The following is a 21,490-nucleotide window of genomic DNA, read 5'->3' as shown; positions in this document are numbered from 1 at the left end:
AAGCCTAAGTTAAATCGAGGTTCAAATTGAAAATAAAATCAATTTTAAGCTTCACCGAGTAAAAATTTTTAAAATTCGGGTTAAAATCAAGAGTCGAAGTTATTTTAAGGGTTAAATTGATGAAAAATTAGTAAAATTATAAGATAAAAATATTATTCAAGTGAAAAGAATTGCAATTGGATTTTAAAATCAAGCCTAAAGATTTTTGAAATTTTGAGAAATTAATCAAAAAATTACTAAGAAAAGGGTAAATTCTTTCCTTAAATCCATAGTAAAACCAAGAAATAGATGTTAATCTAGCTATCCAAGCTCCCATAAGCTTCACTTTTAAGTTCACATACTATTTTAGGATTTAAAACTTAAGAGGCAAGATGAAAATGTGCAAAATGTGCCAACAAGAGGTGAAAAATCTGCTATTTATAGCAGATTTTTCTACAGTATCAATTTTTTTGGTCGATCGAACTTCGACGGGGTGCCGGAGATTTATTTGGATTCCGATACATACAAACGAACTATGCAACCATATTAAATTTGATTTTCCAAATGCGATGGCAATATCAAATTTTTTAAAAAATATCATTTTCACAAAGTTGACGTCCGAAATCACAATTTTCCAAACCGAGGGTCGAAATGAGATTTAAAAGCCTAAAATCATATTAAATATGCTAACAACCTAAAATCAGCATTCCGAATCTATTGGAAAAGTTGAATTTTCTATCCGAGGTTGTTTCGATTAAATGTGGGTTCCACACCCATATTTTTAATTTTTTAACTTTCCGATCAATAGGTTGAAATGAGATCGGGTGCACTGGAACCCGAACTAAATGTCTAACCAACCTAAAATCAATATTCCAGAACTGCTGGTACAGTCCATTCAATCATCCATCGTACCGATCAAAAGATATCCCCATAAGTCTAAAATAAGTCTCTCGAAGCCATCAAAAATCACAATATCGCATAATAGTATCAAAATGCATCAAAAATTATGCCAATCATCTCATACCTCAAAAATATCATAATGCAACTACTAAGAGGGGTAAAATAGTAAAATCATACAAAGTCACAAATTTCACATATTTCATCAAATTTTTAGGTCGTTACATTTAGCTTGTTCCACCATTTATGCCAATTAATATCATGGTGTTCCAAGAAAAACGAGGTTTGTACCATCTCTTGTTTACCATTTTGATCCAGAATTGGGAAAAATTACTACAGTGGAAAAAGATGTGACTAATGGTTTCACTGTTATGGTTGCATAAATGAACATTGATACCTATTGATTAAGATAACTATTGGTAGGAAGTCTATTATGTCTGTTATGCATGAGAAGCCATAGGAAAGTTTTTGTTTTTTTAGGGGCATATGTTTTCCATACAAGTTGGAAGTTCTTGTCCTAAGTAGGAATACGATTGGTATTCCTAAGACAGGAGTACATTCTTTCGGTGGTGAAAATGGCATTGGGGCTATAATTCCAGATGGCCTTGTCATCAGAACTATAGTTAGGGGTAAAAGGGATGCTAAGGATAATATCCTTAGCAGCACTGGGGATTTAAAAGGATAGTTTGTTAAAATTCTAATTGCTATTGTTGTATACATCCTTCACAGTAATGTTAGCTTTAAGGTTATTAAGAGGTCTATGGATGATGCTTCCGAGCCTATCTAAATAGGGAATCCAAGTATCTTACATGAATCTAACCATTTCTTCTTTACCCACTATTCATGTGATGCCTATTAAATAGTCAACCCATCCTCTCCTGATATTCTGTCAACTTTTGGAAGTAGCTTTCTTGGTGGGGGAGGGCCTATGGGGTTTGTAAAATTTTTCTAACAAAACTTATCGTTGAAGACTTTTGGGATGGTGGAATAGTATCCATGATAGGTTAGCATGGAGGCTATATTCCTGAGTTCACTTTTGTCAAGACCAAGGCCCCCATGCTCTTTGGAAGTAGTGAGAACATCCCAAATAAGTAGATAAAGTTTTTTCTTTTCTACACTGCTTTCCCAAACAAAGTCTCTTTGTATTTTATTGAAGGATTAAGTGACTTTGCTAAGGATCTTGATGTATTGCGTGGCATGAGTAGGCATGGCACTAAGAGTGGATTTGGTAAGAACAGTTCTTGTAGCCATATTTAGGAACTTGGTTTTCCATCCTACTAGTCTAGTGTTTATGTTATCAATTATGAACTAGAAGTCACTGCTCTTAGGCTTTTTGGAAAAGATGGGATAGCCAAGGTATTTTTTAAGGGTAGGACTGGATTGGATGTTGAGGATCTGCAAGCATATGGTGGAGTATTGAAATAAATAGTTATTGGATTAGATAACTTTGGACTTGTTATGATTAATGGTTTGTCCAGATAAGTTACAAAAGTTTTTGAGGATATTAACAGTGGTATGACAGTTAGTAGTATTGACTTATGCAAGCAGAGTGAGGTCATCGGCAATGAATAAGTGGGAAAGCTTGGGGCCTTAAGTGGATATGCTAATTGGGATTTAATTTTTGGCTTTGAATTCTGCCTTAATACCCCTAGATAGCCTTTCCAAGCACATGATAAAAAGGTAAGGGTATATAGGGTCCCCTTGTGTGATACCTCTAGAGAGATTAAAGAAGAGGTTCTTCTTCCATTAACTAGAACTGCTATGGAGCAGGAGGACACACAAGAAAGAATGAGGTTGATTAGATTAGGAGAGAAGTCAAAGAAATACAGGGTATCCTTTATGAATGACAATTCCATCTTGTTAAAAGCTTTATCTACGTCAATGTTAAGGTTCATATGGGCTTGTTTGCCCTTCATCTTACTAAAATAAGTGATGTACTCTTGGAGGATAATGGCATGATCTGAGGCCCTCCTGTTAGCAAGAAAACTAGCCTAGGTGGAGCTAATGATAGATTAGATTAATGGTTTAATTTTATTAACAACGATCTTAGTTATAATTTTGTAACTAGTGTTGCACAACCCAAGTGATCTAATGTTTTTTAGGCTAGTTGAATTCCTGTACTTTGGAATGAGATAGAGAAGGGTATTGTTATTTTTAGATGGCGTGATGTTGCTGCAAGAGACTTTTACACATAAAAAGATTATATTTTGGCCAAGGTCATACCAAAACCTCAGAAAAAAATGGATGGATGTCATCAGGTCCAGAAGCTTTCAAAGGAATAAAAGATTTGATTTATAGCAGGATATCAGTCTCTCTTAAAAGAGTAACTAAAGAAGCTTTAATTTTAGTAGTGATAATATTGGTGGGATGGGCAGAGACAAAATGACTATTTGGGCAGTGATCTTGGCTGGTGGTGTACAGGTTGGAAAAGTGTTAAAGAAAATGGAAAGTAATGATATCCTTACCCCTATACACATTACCACACCATTTTAAAGCTCATTAATCCTATTCCTTCTTCATCTATTGAATGTAGAGGAATGGAAGAAGGAGGTGTTGGTATTCCTTTCAGTGAGCCATGAGATTTTGGATTTAGTTTTCCAGAAGTCCTTCTCATATTTCAAAAGAGCTATTCATGAAGTATATTATTTTTAAGATTTTGTAGAAAGGTGTCTGTGTGGTAGTTCCTAAATTTGTGGATGTCATCAAGTCTGGTATTAATGGCTCTAAGCTTGGTGAAAATATTGCCAAACTCAGTATGATTCCAATGGGAGGCTTGGGTTTGGAAAGTCCTAACTGTTTGCTGAAGGTGAGAAGATTGAGTGGAGCAGTCATGGACCAGGTTTTCAAAAGTATGGTGATTGCACCACATAGGCTCAAACCTAAAAGGTTTATCGTGAGTGCCTTGGATTATTTTGGATAGGGAAAAAAGTAGGGGACAATTGTTAGACTTAGTTTTGGGTAGGTATGTTACTAGTGACTCCGGGAAATGATTTATCCAAAGTCATTTGCGACACACCTATCCAGTTTTTTTATGAGACTAATTTTGTTACGATGTCTCTTATTGGTCTATGTGTACTTACAACTTGTAAACCTTAGGTCTACCAGATGCAGTAATTTAAGTACTCTCACAGTCTTCTAACACTAGTACTATTAATAGGAGCCCCTTTTAATTTTTCATTGGCTCTCAGGACCTCATTGAAGTCTCCACCAATCAAACAATCCCCTTTATAGGTGGATAATATATGGCATAGATCATCCCAAAGGGTGGTGCACAGGCTGGGGTCTGGACTAGAATAAATAGCAGAAAATAACCAAGGTCTAGGGTTAGAGTTTACCTTCACAATCGTATAAGTGCCCTGAGGGGAAATGGAGAAATTTTGTAGCTTAACCGTATCCTTTTTCCATATTATAACAATTTCACCCTTCCTACCAACAACACTAGATTCTAGATGAGAGTCAAACTTAAGCATTTTATTAAGATGCTTATGGTCGACCATTTTGGTGTCTAGAAGAAACATCAAAGTGGGGTAATGGGTTTATACATGAGCTTCATATTGGCACCTAAATCTCGCATTGTTTGCCTTTCTAGTTTTCAAGATAATAAAATTCATGAGGTCAGTTGTAATGGGGGTGAGTATTGGCCTCTTCCCCTTGTCTTTCTGGAGAGGTTGTCCTTGTTCTAAATAGGAGTTCAGGGAGACTGTTGCATTTTCTTGGTCTGACATATTCCTCAAGATCAGTTTGAAGGTCCTCATCTCCTTTGGATGAAGCACTATAGTAGCTGTGTTTAAGGGCTTTGCATGCTCTTTTTGAAGGGGTTTTTCCAAGATTTAGAAGTCTGTGTTGGGTTCCTTGAAGTTTGCCAAGAACTGGTCTATTTTGCATGCTTATTTGTTGAAGTTACTCGAGCATAGAGGGTTTTTCTTTTCCTTGGTCTTCTCCCTTTTAGTCTCCCCTGTGCTCTAAGTTGGGGCAATATTAGTCTGTTATGGAGTATGTATCCATGGCACAAAGGTCAGAGTTTCCAAATCTCAGAGATAGGGGTTGTTGGGGTAGAAAGGTAGACTCTTAAACATATGATTCATTAGAGAGTTGAGCTCATATGAATTCATCATGTTTAGGGTCCCAACATCTTAGCTTGCAACATTGTATAAGTCTATAGCTAGTACCCCAATCTTTCTAATATTTTGTCCACACCTTGCTTAATGATCTAAGCCATCCATGTTGAGTCCTGCATCATTAGCACTATTGGTTGGTTCCCCATGATGATACAGTGGGAGATTATTTTTTCCCTGAGCACTATCTTTGCCCAGGACATAGGCATTCAGTTGGGTGGATAGGATACAAAAATGAACACTAGAGGTTCCTTCAAGCTTGCTATGGTTAAGAGTGGAGTTGCCATTAGAAGTTAAAGTGATTTTGGGTTGTTCTAAGGTGGTAGAAGCTTTATTAAGCTCATAATTAGGGCTAATAAGGGGAGGAGATTTAACTTACATGACTATGTCAGTCATGTCAACCGTTTTAGGTTGATGATTACCCCTAGTAGCAGTGTTGGTTCTCTCTCCAGAATATGCAAAGGTAGAGGCCTACATTAAAGCATCGCTATTACTGGTGGAGGGTGGGACCCCCTTAGGCCTAGCCTTATTAAAATTAGTAGAATGGTTATTTTTAATTAAAAAAATGGGGTAGTTGGAGGTTTTAATATTATGTTTAAGTCGGGGGTGACTATAGGAGAACTTGCAGAGCCAGTAACTTTATTGAAAGAGTTGTATGGTGTACCTGGGTTTGAATCTCTTGGTATGGTGTACCTCGTTCTTAGTGTACTTGTAAGCATTTGGGACTGTGTTTTCTTTTGGGGAATGACACCACTTGCCAGTTATCGAGGTCCTTTTGGGTAGGGATGGTGTTTTGGGTAGTGGAATTGGTCACCTTTGGAGTAGTGACAATGGTGTAGGGGCATTTTCTAAGAAGATGTCCAAGTCTCCCACATCCCGTGCAGAGAATCCCATCCCCTTTATATACCATTTTTTTTAGGACCACCAATGTTCATGTGGGTTTTGAGGTGTATTTCAAGGGGTACTTGAATGCAAATTCTGGCGTATCACCCCCTGAGAGTGGAGGAGGTATATGTGTTTATTTTCAGTTGTGCTCCCAACTTGGATCCAATTTATTCCAATATTTTTTGGTCATAGAACTCCGTTGGCAGTGGTGGGAGTCTAATCCATATGGCAGTATAGGTTTGGGTTGCCTCTTCTGGTACAAAGTTTTGCTCCTATTGTCTGACAAAGAGAAAATTCCCAGTGACGAAACATGGTTCACTATGTAGAGCCTTCATTGTGTTGTTCGGTTTACTGAATTTAGCAATGTAGAAATCGCATCCAGGTCAATTAGAGTAAGTATCTCCACGGGCTTCCACAAGTCAACTAATTTTGTTCTCAAGTAATTGTGTGCTAGGCATTTGTTGAAAAGCTTCATAATTACTGAGTATTGCCATAGTTGGTATATCCTCAGTTTGTCTTCATTCGTTAGTTGGATGGTGTCCCCTTCCTTAACTAGGTGCATCGGGCCTTTACCCAATGTGCAATTGTTGCTCTTGTTAAGAGAGTTGCTCCTAAACAAGAGCATCTCCTTGAAACTATCTTTTGGTTTTTCAATTACTTTGGTGGTGGGGAAGATTCGCTGGACATTGGGTCCGGTGGCTCTGGTTACATGAAGGGTAAGATTTCCGACGGTTGGGGACAGACATGGAGAGAATTTTTTTTATTACCTATGTTAGATTCAACTAACTGGCTAAGGAGGTTTTACTATTGATTTTTCTCATTCCACCCTGGGCTTGAGCTTTGTCAAGAATTATATAAAAACAACAATTATTTGGGACAAAGAAAGGTCACCTTGCATTAAAGTTCCTCTCTTACAATAAAGTCCATGTTGCCCACTTTTAATGCTCTTTCAATTTCACAAATTATAAATAATTGCTTGAGAGGTTAGGGATTTAGAGGAGAGAGGAATAGCCCATTCCCTGTCTTTAATTTGAAGTGTTCGAGTGAATATAGAACTTTTTAAAATGGAGCAATTATTTATGATCTATGAAATTACATTTAAAACAGAAACTATGAAATTATAAAAATATCCTCGACCACAATCAGACAGCTAGAAGCAGACATAACAATCTCCAGTTGCCTGCTTTAGATTTTTTGTTTAATGTAATTATTTTATTTTTGTTTTTAATCTATTATATACTTGAGAATTATGTAAAAAATTTATAAATTACAATAATTAAAAAATAAATTATTTGGAGGCACATAAAAGATTTTGCTTGACTCGAAATTCTCGAAATTCTATCAATGCAACATAAGTTGAAATATCTTATTTGAAAATTTTATAAAAATGAATATAAATCACAAAAATTATCAAATTAAAATATTTGAAAGATGTATAAAAACTTTATTTGACTTTTCAAGCTCTATCTATGTCATATAAGTTGTTGGGATAGATAGAGTAACATATATTACTTGAAAATTACATAGAAAATTATATAAATCATAAAATTAATAATTTAAAATATCTAAAACTATATAACAAATTTAATTGGCTTTCTCAAATATTTCATCATCACTAAATAAATTGGGACAAAAAGAGTAATATATAGTATCTGGAAATTATGTAAAAGTAATATAAATCAATAAATAATAACTTAAAATATTTAAAGAAGCATACAAAAAATTTGGTGGACTTTCTAAATTTTATTTGTGCCACATAGACTGAGATAAAAAAAAAACATATATTGGGTCTGTGTTGACGCTGGCACCATTATTTAGTAATCTAAATAAGGAGAGGATTAATAGTCAAAACTTTAGTTGATTCCAAAGTACTTAATATTAGAAATAGTTAAATAATAATTTTAAATAAGGTAAAATATATTTTTGAAGAGTCTATAGTAAATGCTTTGGCGTAATGGTACTTTATGCTATTATATTTTATATTTATGTTTTTCTTAAAATATATAAATAAAAAATCAACTCGCACTAAAAATGACACAGCTCTAAATAGTTTTAGTTAGATGATTATTCTTAAAGTTGATATCTTTTTTAAATTATTATGCCTAAAATTTATTTTAAAAAATTTATGATTATTTCTGAAATTTAATAATTTTTTAGATGATTATGCCTAAAATTTTGCCTAGGTATGGTGCAAATGCTTATGCATGAAATTGTTAGGAGGATATAGATTTCATAACACTATGTTCATGAGGCAATTTTGTCCCTTCTCTTGCCATTGCTCTCATACTTTTTTCTTTCTTCTTCTTTGAAATATATAAATAAAAACTTAGAACAAATATTAGTTGAGGTGAGAAGGACTAGTAAATGTGGAGATCAATGATGATTTCATTTTAAAGACTATATTGTCTATTTCATTCTTTTTTATCTTTTCAAATAGTAATTATAATATTTTTTCTATATTATTAGTGATTTGTTTTTGTAGAATTATTGAAAATTAACTCATTTATTTTCTTCATAGTAAAATTTTGAAATTAAAGATACGTGAAACTTGTACTCTATAGATCCATGAAACTTGCACTCTATGTTTCATGGTTTATGCTTTGCCCTATGCTATATAAAACAACTTGTCTCTCGCCACCCCCACCCTCCAACACCCACAAAAAAGATTTAGACGAATACAATTCTCCTTCTTTTTTAGCCATGGCAAGGAAATTTAAGTTTTCTTTGAATTTACCTAACAATAAGAGGGGAACTTCACATAAGAAAAGACATGAAGAGCTCCTTAAAAGGTTTCACCAATTTTACAACCTTTGTGGTATTGGGTTGCTAGAGTCTTCTATAGGGATTACCACAGTAAACCTGTGATTTTTTCTAATCATGAGAATACTGTCAAAACCTTTACCAAATTTAGGAAGATCTCGAAGTCAACACAATCCAAAAATCAGGTGGCACCAGAAGAGTACACTGAGCAGAGTATTATTAAGATATTGGAGGAAGAAATTCTAAATCTAATAGAGGAGAACCTAATCGAGGAGTTAACAACTGAGATGAATGAAATATTGAAAGTAAAAAAAGATGTTACTACTAAGATGAACCCTTATGATGTCAATGATCTTGCTAAGTAAACCGAGCTAAGTATTAAGAAGTTGGAGCAAGAAAGTCATAAGCAAATATAGGAGAACATAATCGAGGAGGTAACAACTAATATGAATGAAGTGACAAAAGGAAAAGAAGATGTTACTATTGAGATGAACCCTTATGATATCAACAATCTTTCTGAGTATACCTAGCTGAGTATTAAGAAGCTGTAGGAAGAAATTTAGAATCAAATAGATAAGAACATAATTTAGGACTTAACAACTATGATGAATGAAGTGTTGAAATAAAAAGAAGATGTTACTGTTGATACGAATCCTTATGATGTCAATGATTTTGCGTACATGAAGAAAGAAAATCCCAAACAAGCCCGTCAAGTGATTAAAGTGTACCTTGATGGTGAGGGTTCCACATCAAATGTTTCTCAACCCTTTATCGGATAAATGATTCTTGGTGTGATCAAACCTTAAATAGATTTATTTGATTTATATCTAAGTAAGTAGAAAAAAATGAAGGAAAGGTGTCTTTTAAGTCTTAAATGAAGGATTGGTGACATTGACCAACTTAAAGGGTCAAACATAATTAGAAAAGTTGATTAAGTTAATTGTGGACTTGATTAATATTTTCAAAACTTTCTAATCTTTTAAAAAAATACAAATAAATCGACACCCCTCTCCTACAAATCAACCATCTCTCTCCTCTCTCTCTCTATTGTCTCTCAACTCTCTCTTAACCAGCAGTTCTACAAAAAATTTCCCTTCAAGCTCCAGTGACAAATAGCTGGGTGAGTTTCTTTTCAGATTTCAACCATCAATCAACGTGAAGAAATAGAGGAACTTTAGCTAACTTCTCTGGCGATAATAACTTTGAGTTCTTCGTCATCCCATTTCTTCTTTCACAGGTAAAAAATTATGACTTGATCCAACTTCTCTTCTAGATTGGTTAACATTTTAATATTTCTTGCTTAAATTTGAAATGTTGATGGTCCAATAGATGAGTGATCTATTTTTATTGTTTCCAATGAATTACTCATTCACTGCAACATGTTGGTTATATGCTGTAACAAATAACCTACTTGGTGCAATAGATGAGTCATCTATTTTTATTATTTCCAACAAATTACTCATCCACTGTAATAGGTTGGTTATATGCTGCAACAAATATCCTACCTGGTGCAATAGAAGAGTGATTCATTGGAAATAATAAAAATAGATCTCTCATATGTTGCACCAGGTAGGATATCTATTGTTACTTGGTGAAAAAGATGAGTGATCTGTTAGAATTGTTTCAAAAAGATTACTTATCCATTGCAATAAGTTGGTTATATGTTTCAATAGATAATATTTTTGGTGCAATATATGAGTGATCTATTTTTATTATTTTCAATGGATTGCTCATCCATTGAAATAGGTTGGTTATATATTGCAACAGATAACCTTCCTAGTGCAATAGATGAGTGATCTATTTTTATTCTTTCCAAAAGATTACTCATCCATTGCAATAAGTTGGTTATATATTGCAATAGATAACCTTCCTGATGTAACAAATGAGTGATCTCTTTTTATTTTTTCCAATGGTTTACTCATCCATTACAAAAATTCAGTTATATATTATAATAGATAACATACCTAGTCCAACAGATGTGTGGTCTGTTCGAACTGTTATTTTACTGTTTGCATGTTAGATTTACTGTTATTCTTGTTTAACGATGAATTAATCAATTATAATCTATTTTATGTTCTGATTAATTTAAGATAATATGTCTCCCAAAATAAAGAAATTGAATCAAGTCCAACTAAACGAACAAGTAAAGCAACTAGGCTATATCCACCACTCTATGAGCTTGATTTACAAGAGTTATCTCAATTAGGAACAGAAGATAATGAACACGGGGAGGAGGAATTTTTCAAAAAAAAATGATCCAAATGCTAATAGCCCTTCAGCATTGATCGTTATCCTGTAAGAATACAGTGCGATGGTGCCACAAATTTAACGATGATTTCGTGGTTAAGTCATCCATGGAAAAATCTTTCAACGCCTTCAGAAAAATACTTTGAGAACAAAAATTGGATTCTTATTTCAGGGAAAGGTGCTTTGGGCAGTATCTTGATTTGCCAGAGGACAACAATGCTTGTTTCCAAATGAAAATGGTATTTGATCTTCTCAAGCATAGGTTTATGTATGAAAACAAAGATAAGATAGATAAGGAGTGGATAAATTACTATGGCATGACTATTTGTTTTGGTTGGAAGGAGTTTGCCATAGTTACTGAACTAAAATGTTATCCTCCTCCTTCTCAAGTTATACCTACTCTAACCCAGAAAAAAGCACCCCAGACACCCAAAAAAGGTAAAGTCAAGTTGAGTGATCGTGATGAACTGGTGTCCATTGTTGGTCCGAGCTTTAAAATAATTGATAGAAGCTTTGAAAGGTAAAAGACTTTCAAAAAAGCACAAGCAATCATTATGCTTGGTTTGGTTTGTACATAATATTCTTTAGGAAAGAGACGTTAACAACAACATAATACTCAGTTTAATAAATCTCTCTGACGATCTTGAGGCATTTAATAGCTATCCTTGGGTTATAAAAGCTTCAAAATGCCTGACAAATATTTGTTGACTCTATTAAATCAACTTATATGGCTTTCCATGGGCTTTCATGGTAAATATTTTTTATTATGTAATGATTCATTTTTTTAATTTAATATTGCTTCTGATTTATTATCGGTATGTTATAGGCTTGGGCATTTAAAGTCATTTCTTATTTGAGACAACAAGTGAACTACCAGGATGAAGTATCCTGTCTAAGAATCGTAAGATCGTTGTCGGCCAAAACTGATAAAAATATAAAATTTCTTGATCTTTTCAATCCCCCGAAAGAAGCAGTAAGTCCAATTCTAATCAAATTTTTATTTTAATTAATGATTATTTTAAATTATTTCATCATCATTCTAATATATATTGAAATTTTTTGGAGCAACAACCATCTCAAGAAAAATAATTTTGGAGGGTGGGCTTGTTGTTGTTGATAATAGTAGTGGTAGTGGTAGTGGTAGTGGTGCTGCTATTGGGGCTAATGATGCTTCTCTTATATTTTTTGAAACAACAAACCATTATGATTATGATCATACTTATTATACAAATTTGGCCACTTCTAGCGAATATTCTGCATGCAAATGGCAAGACTGCAAGGCGAAGCATGATGGAGTGATTAATGTTATTCATGTACTAACTACTTCTGCAAAAGAAATAACATTCAAGAGGGGTGTTATTCTATCAAAGAGGATTTCATATCCATACACTCCACCAGAGATCAAGGTGGCTAAAAGGAGAAGAAAAGATATTTCTAGGGCATCATCAAGCATCAAAAAAAGCAAATTAACAACTCCTCTATCTTTGTCTTTCACCGATGTTCAATGTACAAGGGCCATAGTAGAGCAGCATGAGCTAAACAAGGTGAATATATATCATCTGTTCCAAAAAACAAACAGGCACATAGCTGTTTCAACAAATGATATATCTACTGAAAATTATCAAATAGATATATACATCTGTTGCAACTATTATCTAACCTGTTGCATCAGATGTGTTATTTGTTGTAACATATGTCCGCCTATTTCAAAAAATCAAACAGGTTTTCGTACTATTTTAATTTGTACCAACAGATGATCTATCTGTTGCAATAGATATACAATCTATTATATATCTGTAATTAGCATTGAAAATTTTGGGTTTTCAGGTGGATATCGCAGAAGAAGCTACAAAGTAAACGAATCGATTTTTTATTTTGATATGTTCGACTTTGTTGTTGCACATCTTGGAATGAAAAATTGGTACTATTTGATGTCACAACCCCAAACTTGCTGGAATTATGAGGTTTAAATGCCATACATATTACTATTAATTAATATTCTATTTAATTGTATTTGTGTATTAATTATTTCATCAAGTAATCTGAAATATTTAATAATATGTGTAGCACATCGATATCATTTTTTACTACCTCCGAAAGAAGACCAAGTTGCAAACACAAGAACAATACAAAAACATGACAGACAATTGTTTGTTTAAAGTTTACATCAATAATGCCTACGATAGGTATTGTCAACAACAGCTGGAAGTTTCCCCAAATTAGGAATGATTAATTAACATCATTAAAAGTTTTAGGATTCTAACTGGCTTACCTTGGTATTTGGTCGATGAAGTGTACATCCCAATCAATTGTCATAATGAATTCTATTGGGTGTTGGCTGCCATAGTTCTAGAAGAAAGGCGCATTCGAGTTTATGATTCAATGTCATGAAGGAGACGTGCCAAGACATTGTCTGAGATACAAAAGCTGGCCAAAATATTGCTTACTTACCTTGATATGAGTTGCTTTTTGGACCAAAAGGTTTGTACTGATTGGTCAACAATTAAAGCATACCGGGATAAAATGGGTAATCCATTTGATTTAGAATATGTTGAAGGAATCGCTCAACAAATCATTGATAGCCTGTAAGTATAAGTATCATGATTTGATTTTATTTCATAAATTTTACAACGCTTACATGAATTGCAAGATATGGATTATTTGTTTAACGCAGGGATTGCGGTCTTTTTGTTGTCGCTTAGACCGAGTATTTGAGTGATGGATTACAAGTACCAAATGATGGACTTGATATCGGATTAACACAAAAAATATATGCTTCTCTTTTATGGAAATATGGAGAAGTAAAGGCTCAGAAATCGTACACAAGCGATATTAAAGATCCACGATGACCAAAGACGAATTCCGTTGCACCGGATAAAGAACAAGTTGTCCATATTGAGTAGATCTTTATAGCTTGAGTCTATCAAAGTAATAACCTCTCCTCATTGGATAACTTTTTGATTTCTTTGTATAGTAGATCATTTGTACCCATAATAATTTTTTTACATTTTATTTATTTATTGAGTTATTTTACGTAATTTCTGAAGGCTTCAATTTATTTTATGTTGTCTATGAATATAATTTAATCCTTAGTTTTGTTTTGAACTTGTTAATTGAAATGGAATACTAGATTCAAATATCACAATAGATAATACATCTCCTGCAACAGACGACATATCTTATCAAACAGATTTAGACATATGTTGCAACATGTAGGTCATCTATTGAAAATTATATAACAGTTCTTCCTATTTTTTTAATTGTTCTAATAGATTACCTATCAGTTGCAATAAATAGATTATATGTTGTAATAAATTATATATCTGTTGTTACTGATCGACTTAGAAACATCTTTGTAATGCAATAGATGACCAATCTATTGCAACAGATACTCATTCTATCACAACAAATATAATATCTATCACAACAGATAGACAATTTGTTGCATTATAAAAATTCATCTTTCGTCGAACATAAAAAATTGCCACTACATGTAATGTTAAGTGAAGTGGCTTGAAATAAAAAATTGTTATCGTGTTCATCTTTGTCTTTGTACATATTCTTATTTATACACGGGCTCCAAGAATTTAGTTAGTACCCTATTAGCTCAGAATTCTTGCTTTTTTCCACAACGGCATCGCACAGATTGGCCATTTCTGTGTCGGTCAGCAAACACTCGATGTATGCAAGTGACTATGGCCCACACACGGCACCAGGGTTATTTTTTTGAAGTTGGACGTTCTTATTTCGACCATCAAAATCCCATGATTTCTTCGCCAAGACTTTTGCTAGCAAATGATCTATCAGTTTACATTATGTCAATAACTTGGGGAAAAACTTCATAAGTGGCTGCACGTGGGCTAAAAATTTGGCCTCCTTGAAGACAGGTAAGTTTTAGTCATAAACCTTAATCTTTCCCTCATCGAGTAGTATCTCAACAAAAAGAAAATGTTTGACTTCCACATTTATGACTGCAAGGACTCTCTTTGCCTTGATCCAGCTCTTACCATGAGGATATGGCCTCTTCTGTAATGCCCTGAATCTTGTACCCGGAATGCCACACGGTGTTCATGACCCCAAAGGACCACAAGCTAACCCATGACTGATATCTGTATTGAGTACTGTATAACATATTGTATAAATGCAAAATAAAAGATTGAAAGGCCATAAGGTTCAAATATCTAATAAAACATAACATCTAAATAATACGGTATCACCATACCAAAACTAAAATTACTGTCCGAACATACTAGTCTAAAAGCCTCTAAACTGTCTAAAAACTGTGGAGTTGATGGGACATGTCCACAACTAACTCCAAACTACCAAAATAATAAAGTAATAAAATAATCATGCTATCTCGAATGATGAGGACTCACTGCTAGTCTGGCTGCTGAACGTCTGATCTACTAAGGATGTTGTAGAGCTCGTATTTCTGAACCTATGGTATAAAACACCATAGCATAAATGCATCAGTACGATTGAATATACTAGTGTACAAGTGAGATATACTGAATGCAAGGGGTTTATATGCATAAACAATACTAACTGACTAAATAACATGAACGTGAGAATACATGTATGAATATGTGAACTGTGACTGATATCATGACATCACTGAATCTAAATACAGATAACATAAGTTTCGTATTACTGATATACCATTATCTGAATGACTATGTCTGACAGTCCTATTTCTAATGGAACTAACTGAGTTCCGTACTGAACTGGGTCATCTAACTGACATGCCCTAAATAAGCTATTATAACTGAGTTGGGGTCCAATCTGTAACCCTAATTAGAAGGGTGTCAATACCGCTCCACTGGTAAGGACAAGCTGTGGGTAACCCTCATTTGACAGTGTCCCCAAAAGAGAATGGTGGGACCCTCATCTGACAGTGTTAATCCACCTCATCAACCCTCATTTTTTAGTGTTGATGTCTCAACCTATGCTGGAAATATAGTTCAGGAATGTAAGGATTTCTTCTAAGGATCACACCCTCAACTGTTAGTGTGTGCCCTCATTCTTGGGTTCACTTGGTGCTAATTCCGTTCACTCAGTGCTAATTCCTACTCCCATCTTAATAGACACTGAAACATGATTAACTGAATTGAACTGAATTAGGTTCAGTGAGTTCCGTTGACTGACGGAATACTACTAAGATTACTTAGTTACTAAGATTTCTGAAATTACTAGGATTTTTGAGTTTTCCTAAGTCATGAGTCTGGCTGAATTTTACTAAGCATGGCTTGACTGAGAGTATCTTTAAAACTGACACTAGTTCTAGGCACACCACTAAATTATTGGGTACAAGTACCCCTAGGACTCGATAGCATAAAACTAACAAGACATGACACTTCTTGGACTCACGACCATAATCAACAATCCATAATACAATCATTGGGGAATTTTATGAGGCACTTGATTATCATGGTTTGGTACATGAATAGGAATGCATATAAACATGTCATAATTCTATAGGACTAATCTCATGAACAATCCATCAAACAATTTCAATGCATAACAATAATATGAAAGTCATTTTGAACATAAGGGTAAAGCATGGGTTCATTAACTTGGTCATAATTAAGTCCTAAAGCATGATTCTTGTTCTCTTGGGCATTTTATCAAACACATTGTATGCATAACCTTAGGCTTAGGCATATACACTAGTTTATACATTATGGTTACTTTAATCAACTTAATTTAAAAGTTTCCAACCCACATACTAGCATAATTTTAGGAAAAGTACATAAAGACTCCAACTTGGGTTTCATACAAGCACATCAACATCATTAAAATCAACCCACCATATGTAAATCATAATTCATGAGTTTAAAAGGGGATTCTTGAGCTTCATGGGTGATAGAAACCATGAATCAACTCTTTACATACCTGGGTGGATGATTTCTTGAAGATTGGTGGAGAAAAGCTTGAATTCTTGACTTGAAATTAAACACCTAGGGTTTCTTGTTCTTGGGGATTGATCTTTGAGAGAAACCATAATTTGGTATTATAGATGCATAATGAAGTTATAAGCTCAGGTCTATTTTAATTAGTGGTTAAAATGGGTGGAAAAAGACCCAAATACCCTTTTAAAAATGGCATAAAATCGCTGATCAAAAGTGGCAACAATTTGGGCGACGGTCTGTCGCTGGCTCGATGGTCCATCGGTCCATCCCGTCGTACTTGGCCAGAACCTAAACTTTCCTCATCGTCTGCGATGGTTTGGGCGATGGTCCACACTAGCTCAATGGTCTGTTGGTCCTGGCCATCGCACTTGGCCAGAAGTCGGGTTCACTACCTTAGTCGTGATGTCTTGGGCAACGGTCCATTGCGATCCGCCGGTCGGACCATCGCTTTTGGGCAGTTTTGATAGTTATCTGAAAAATGTCCATAACTTTTTACTCCGATACTGGATTTGGATAAAATTTGTATCTTTCTAAAGATAATTCAATTTCCCACATGATAAAAATTTGAAATTAGGGAAATTCTATCTGATTTAAACATGAATCATTTAGAAAGTCATCACTAACTCTTTTGGAGACTAGATTTGACTTAAAGAAGGTTTGGGGTATTACAATATCTCTCCCTTGGGAACATTCTTCCTTGAATGGGACTGACTAGATTGGGAAAGCTTATAGACTGATCTTACTTAAGGGACTTGAACATTTGAGAATGTCTATATGACTGGAACTTTTGATCTACTGAAATCTCATACTGAATATGCATATCTGATGCATGTATATATCGGCTAGTCTTCATGAATGCATGACTGAAATTACTGAGAAGCTGAGTTTCTTATGATGAGAATGCATGTCTGATGCATGATTACGTGACTGACATAATACATAAACATATGACTTGACATGCAATGGTATTTGATACCATGTCTATAACTGAAATCTGAACATGAAACTGAATAAGCTTAAGGAAAGCTTATACCTTGGGCTGAGTCTGATTTTGCGAAGAAGAGGTGAGGATACCTGGTCCACATGTCTGCTTCTTCTTACCAAGTAGCTCCCTCAACAGACTGATTCCACCAAAGAACTTTTACTAGAGGGACTTCTTTGTTTCTCAATCTGCGAGTCTGGTAGTCAAGAATGTCGACTGGGATCTCTTCAAAAGAAAAGTTGTTCTGAATGTCAAAGCCCTATACCAGGACTACAACTACTGGGTCACCTATGCACTTCTTTAGAAAGGAGATATATAACACTGGATTAATTGAGGCTAGATCTGAAGGCAATTCGAGCTCATAAGATACTTTGCTGAAATGATTGAGAATTTTGAAGGGACCGACATGTCGGGAACTGAGCTTTCCCTTCTTGCCGAACTGCTTCACTCCCTTCATGGGAGAGATTTTCAAGGATATATAATCACCAATCTCGAACTTAAGATCTTCTCTACGTACATCTATAAACAATTTTTGTTGGCTCTGAGCTATCTTGAGTCGTTCTCTGGTCAACTGAACTTCCTCTAAGGAATTGAATACTAAGTTAGGCCCTACTACTGCAGCCTCACCCACTTCAAACCAACCGATTAAAGATCTACACCTTCTATCGTAGAGATCTTCAAATGGATCCATCTGAATACTGGAATGATAGTTGTTGTTGTATGCAAACTCAATCAAAGACAAGTGGTCATCCCAACTCCCCTTGTAATCAATTTCATAAGCCCTTAGCATATCATCCAAGGCCTGAATGGTCCTTTCTGCTTGACCATCTGTCTAAGGATAAAAGGTTGTACTGAGGTAAACTTGGGTACCAAGACCCCTTTGGAATGCTTTCCAGAAGTGAGAGGTGAACTGGGCACCTCTATCAAAAATAACAGACAACGGAACATCGTGCAATCTGACCAACTCCCTAATATAGAGTATGGCATAATCCTCGACTGAATAAGAGGTATGGACTGGAAGGAAATGATTTGAATTAGTCATCCTGTCTACAATGAGCTAAACTGAATCATGCTGTCAAAGAGTAAGAGGCAAACTCATCACAAAGTACATGTTCACTTCTTCCTACTTCCAAGTAGGACTATTGAAATCCTGTATGGACCCACTAGGCTTCTGATGCTCTATCTTAACCCATTGATATGTAGAGCACTTAGCCATAAACTCTATAATATCTCTCTTCATCCTACTCCACCAATAGATCTCTCGCAAGTCACGGTACATCTTAGTGGCCCCTAGATGAATAGAGTAGCGCACACCATATGCTTCTGTAAGAATTAATTACCTCAAGTCATCTACACCTGGAATACACAGATGACCCTAACAACAAAGAACACCATCTTCCCCTTGGGATAAAATCTCTACCTATGATCTCTGACTGACTCTTTCAACTTAACAAGAGTGGGATCTCTATCTTGCTTTTCTTTCACCTCAGATACTAGAGATGATTCTAAATTATTCTGAACCCATATACTACCTTCTGCTGAATCGACTAAGCGGACACCTAGTCTACCAAGCTAATGGACTTCCTGAGCTAGCTTCTTCTTACTATCTTCAACATGAGCAACACTACTTATCGATAGTCTACTGAGAGTGTCAGCCACTATATTGGCCTTGCCCGGATGATAAAGGACACTCATGTCATAATCTTTCAAGAGCTTTAACCACCTTCTGTATCAAAGATTATGGTCTTTCTGAGAAAAGACATACTGAAGGCTCTTATGATCTATGAACACATCTACATGAACACCATACAAGTAACGCCTCCAAGTCTTTAAGGAAAAAACTATGGCTCCTAACTCAAGATCATGAGTAGGATAATTCTTCTCACGGGGCTTACGCTGTCGGGAGGCATAGGCTATGACCTTACCATGCTTCATGAGGATACAAACTAAACCTACTCTAGATGCATCACAATACACTATGAACCCATCTGAACCATCTGGAAGAGCCAAAACTGGAGCTGAAGTGAGTCGAGTCTTCAACTCCTGAAAACTCTTCTCACAAGGATCTGACCATTGAAACTTGAATTTCTTCTGAGTCAATTTAGACATAGGGGATGCAATAGATGAAAACCCCTCAACAAACCATCTGTAATAGCCAGCAAAACCCAAGAAATTCTTGATATCTAATGGAGATATAGGGCAAGGCCAGTTTCTTACCGCTTTAGTCTTTTGAGGATCAACTCTAATGCTATCACCAGAAATGATATGACTAAGGAATGCTACTGACCTTAGCCAAAAATTTCACTTACTGAATTTGGCGAACAGTTGATAATTTCTGAGAGTCTGCAACACTATGCTGAGATGGTCTGCATGATCTTGCTCACTAAGGGAATAGACAAGAATATCATCTATGAAAACTATGACAAACATGTGCAAGTACTTCTTGAACACACTGTTCATCAATCCCATGAAAGATGTTGGGGCATTGGTAATACCAAAGGGCATAACTAAGAATTCAAAGTGACCATACTGAGTACAAAAGGCTAATTTTGGAATGTCACATTCTCTGACTCTGAGCTAATGATAGCTTGATCTGAGGTCTATCTTAGAAAAATAGATGGCACCCTAAAGTTGATCGAACAAGACATTGATTTTGGGAAGTGGATACTTGTTCTTGACCGTGACTTTGTTGAGCTGGTGGTAGTCTATACATATCCTGAGAGAACTGTCTTTCTTTTGCACGAATAAGACTGGTATGCCTCATGAGGACATACTAGGTCTTATGAATCCCTTATCTAGGAGATTTTCAACTATTCTTTCAATTTTCTGAGTTCTGATGGTGCCATTCTATATGGTGGAATTGATATAGGCTGAGTATCTAGAAGAAGATCAATGCCAAAGTCTATTTCCCTTACTGAAGGAATTCCTGGAAGATCTTTGGGAAAGATATCTGAATATTCATTTACTATTGGGACTGATTTAAGACTGGGAGTTTCAAAACTAGTTTTCTTAACTCAAACAAGATGATAAACACATTCCTTAGATATTATTTTCCGTGCCCAAAGGTAGGAAACAAGCTAACCCCTGAAAGCTAAAGTGCTACCCTTCCAATCTAGGATAGGTTCATTCGGAAACTAAAATTGGACAACTCTATTTCTTCACTCGACTTTGTCATAGTAGGAATAAAGCCAATTCATATTAAGAATGATGTCAAAATCAGTTATCTCGAATTTTACTAAGTCTGCTAATGTGACTTTCTGAAATATCATAATCATAAAATTCCTATATAACCGCCGGGCTATGATGGTTTTACCCACTGGGGTAGAGACTGAGAAGGGCTCTGGTAGAATTTCAAAACTGACTTTGAAATCAACTTCTATATAAGAAGTTACAAAATACAAAGAAACGCCTAGATTTAGCAAAGCGTAAACATGCAAATGAAAGATCTATAATGTACCAGTAACCACATCAGGAGAATTTTACTGATCCTATCAGGACTGAAGAGCATAGAGTCTATTTGGGCGCTGCCCACTAATTGCGCTGGAAGTGGTACCCTACTAATTCGAGCCACCAGAATAAACTGAGAAACGGTTTTGCTGACCCAGAAATCCTTACTGGGGACAATCTCTAGCTCTGTGGCCTGGCTTGCCACATTTAAAGAAAACATCCTTTCCAGCTCTGCAAGTACCCTGATGGTGCTTGCCATATGTTTGACA

The sequence above is a fragment of the Capsicum annuum genome, chromosome 11, assembly GCF_002878395.1.
Source record: "Capsicum annuum cultivar UCD-10X-F1 chromosome 11, UCD10Xv1.1, whole genome shotgun sequence".
NCBI classification, from domain to species: Eukaryota; Viridiplantae; Streptophyta; class Magnoliopsida; order Solanales; family Solanaceae; genus Capsicum; species Capsicum annuum.
This window is presented reverse-complemented; position numbering follows the sequence as displayed.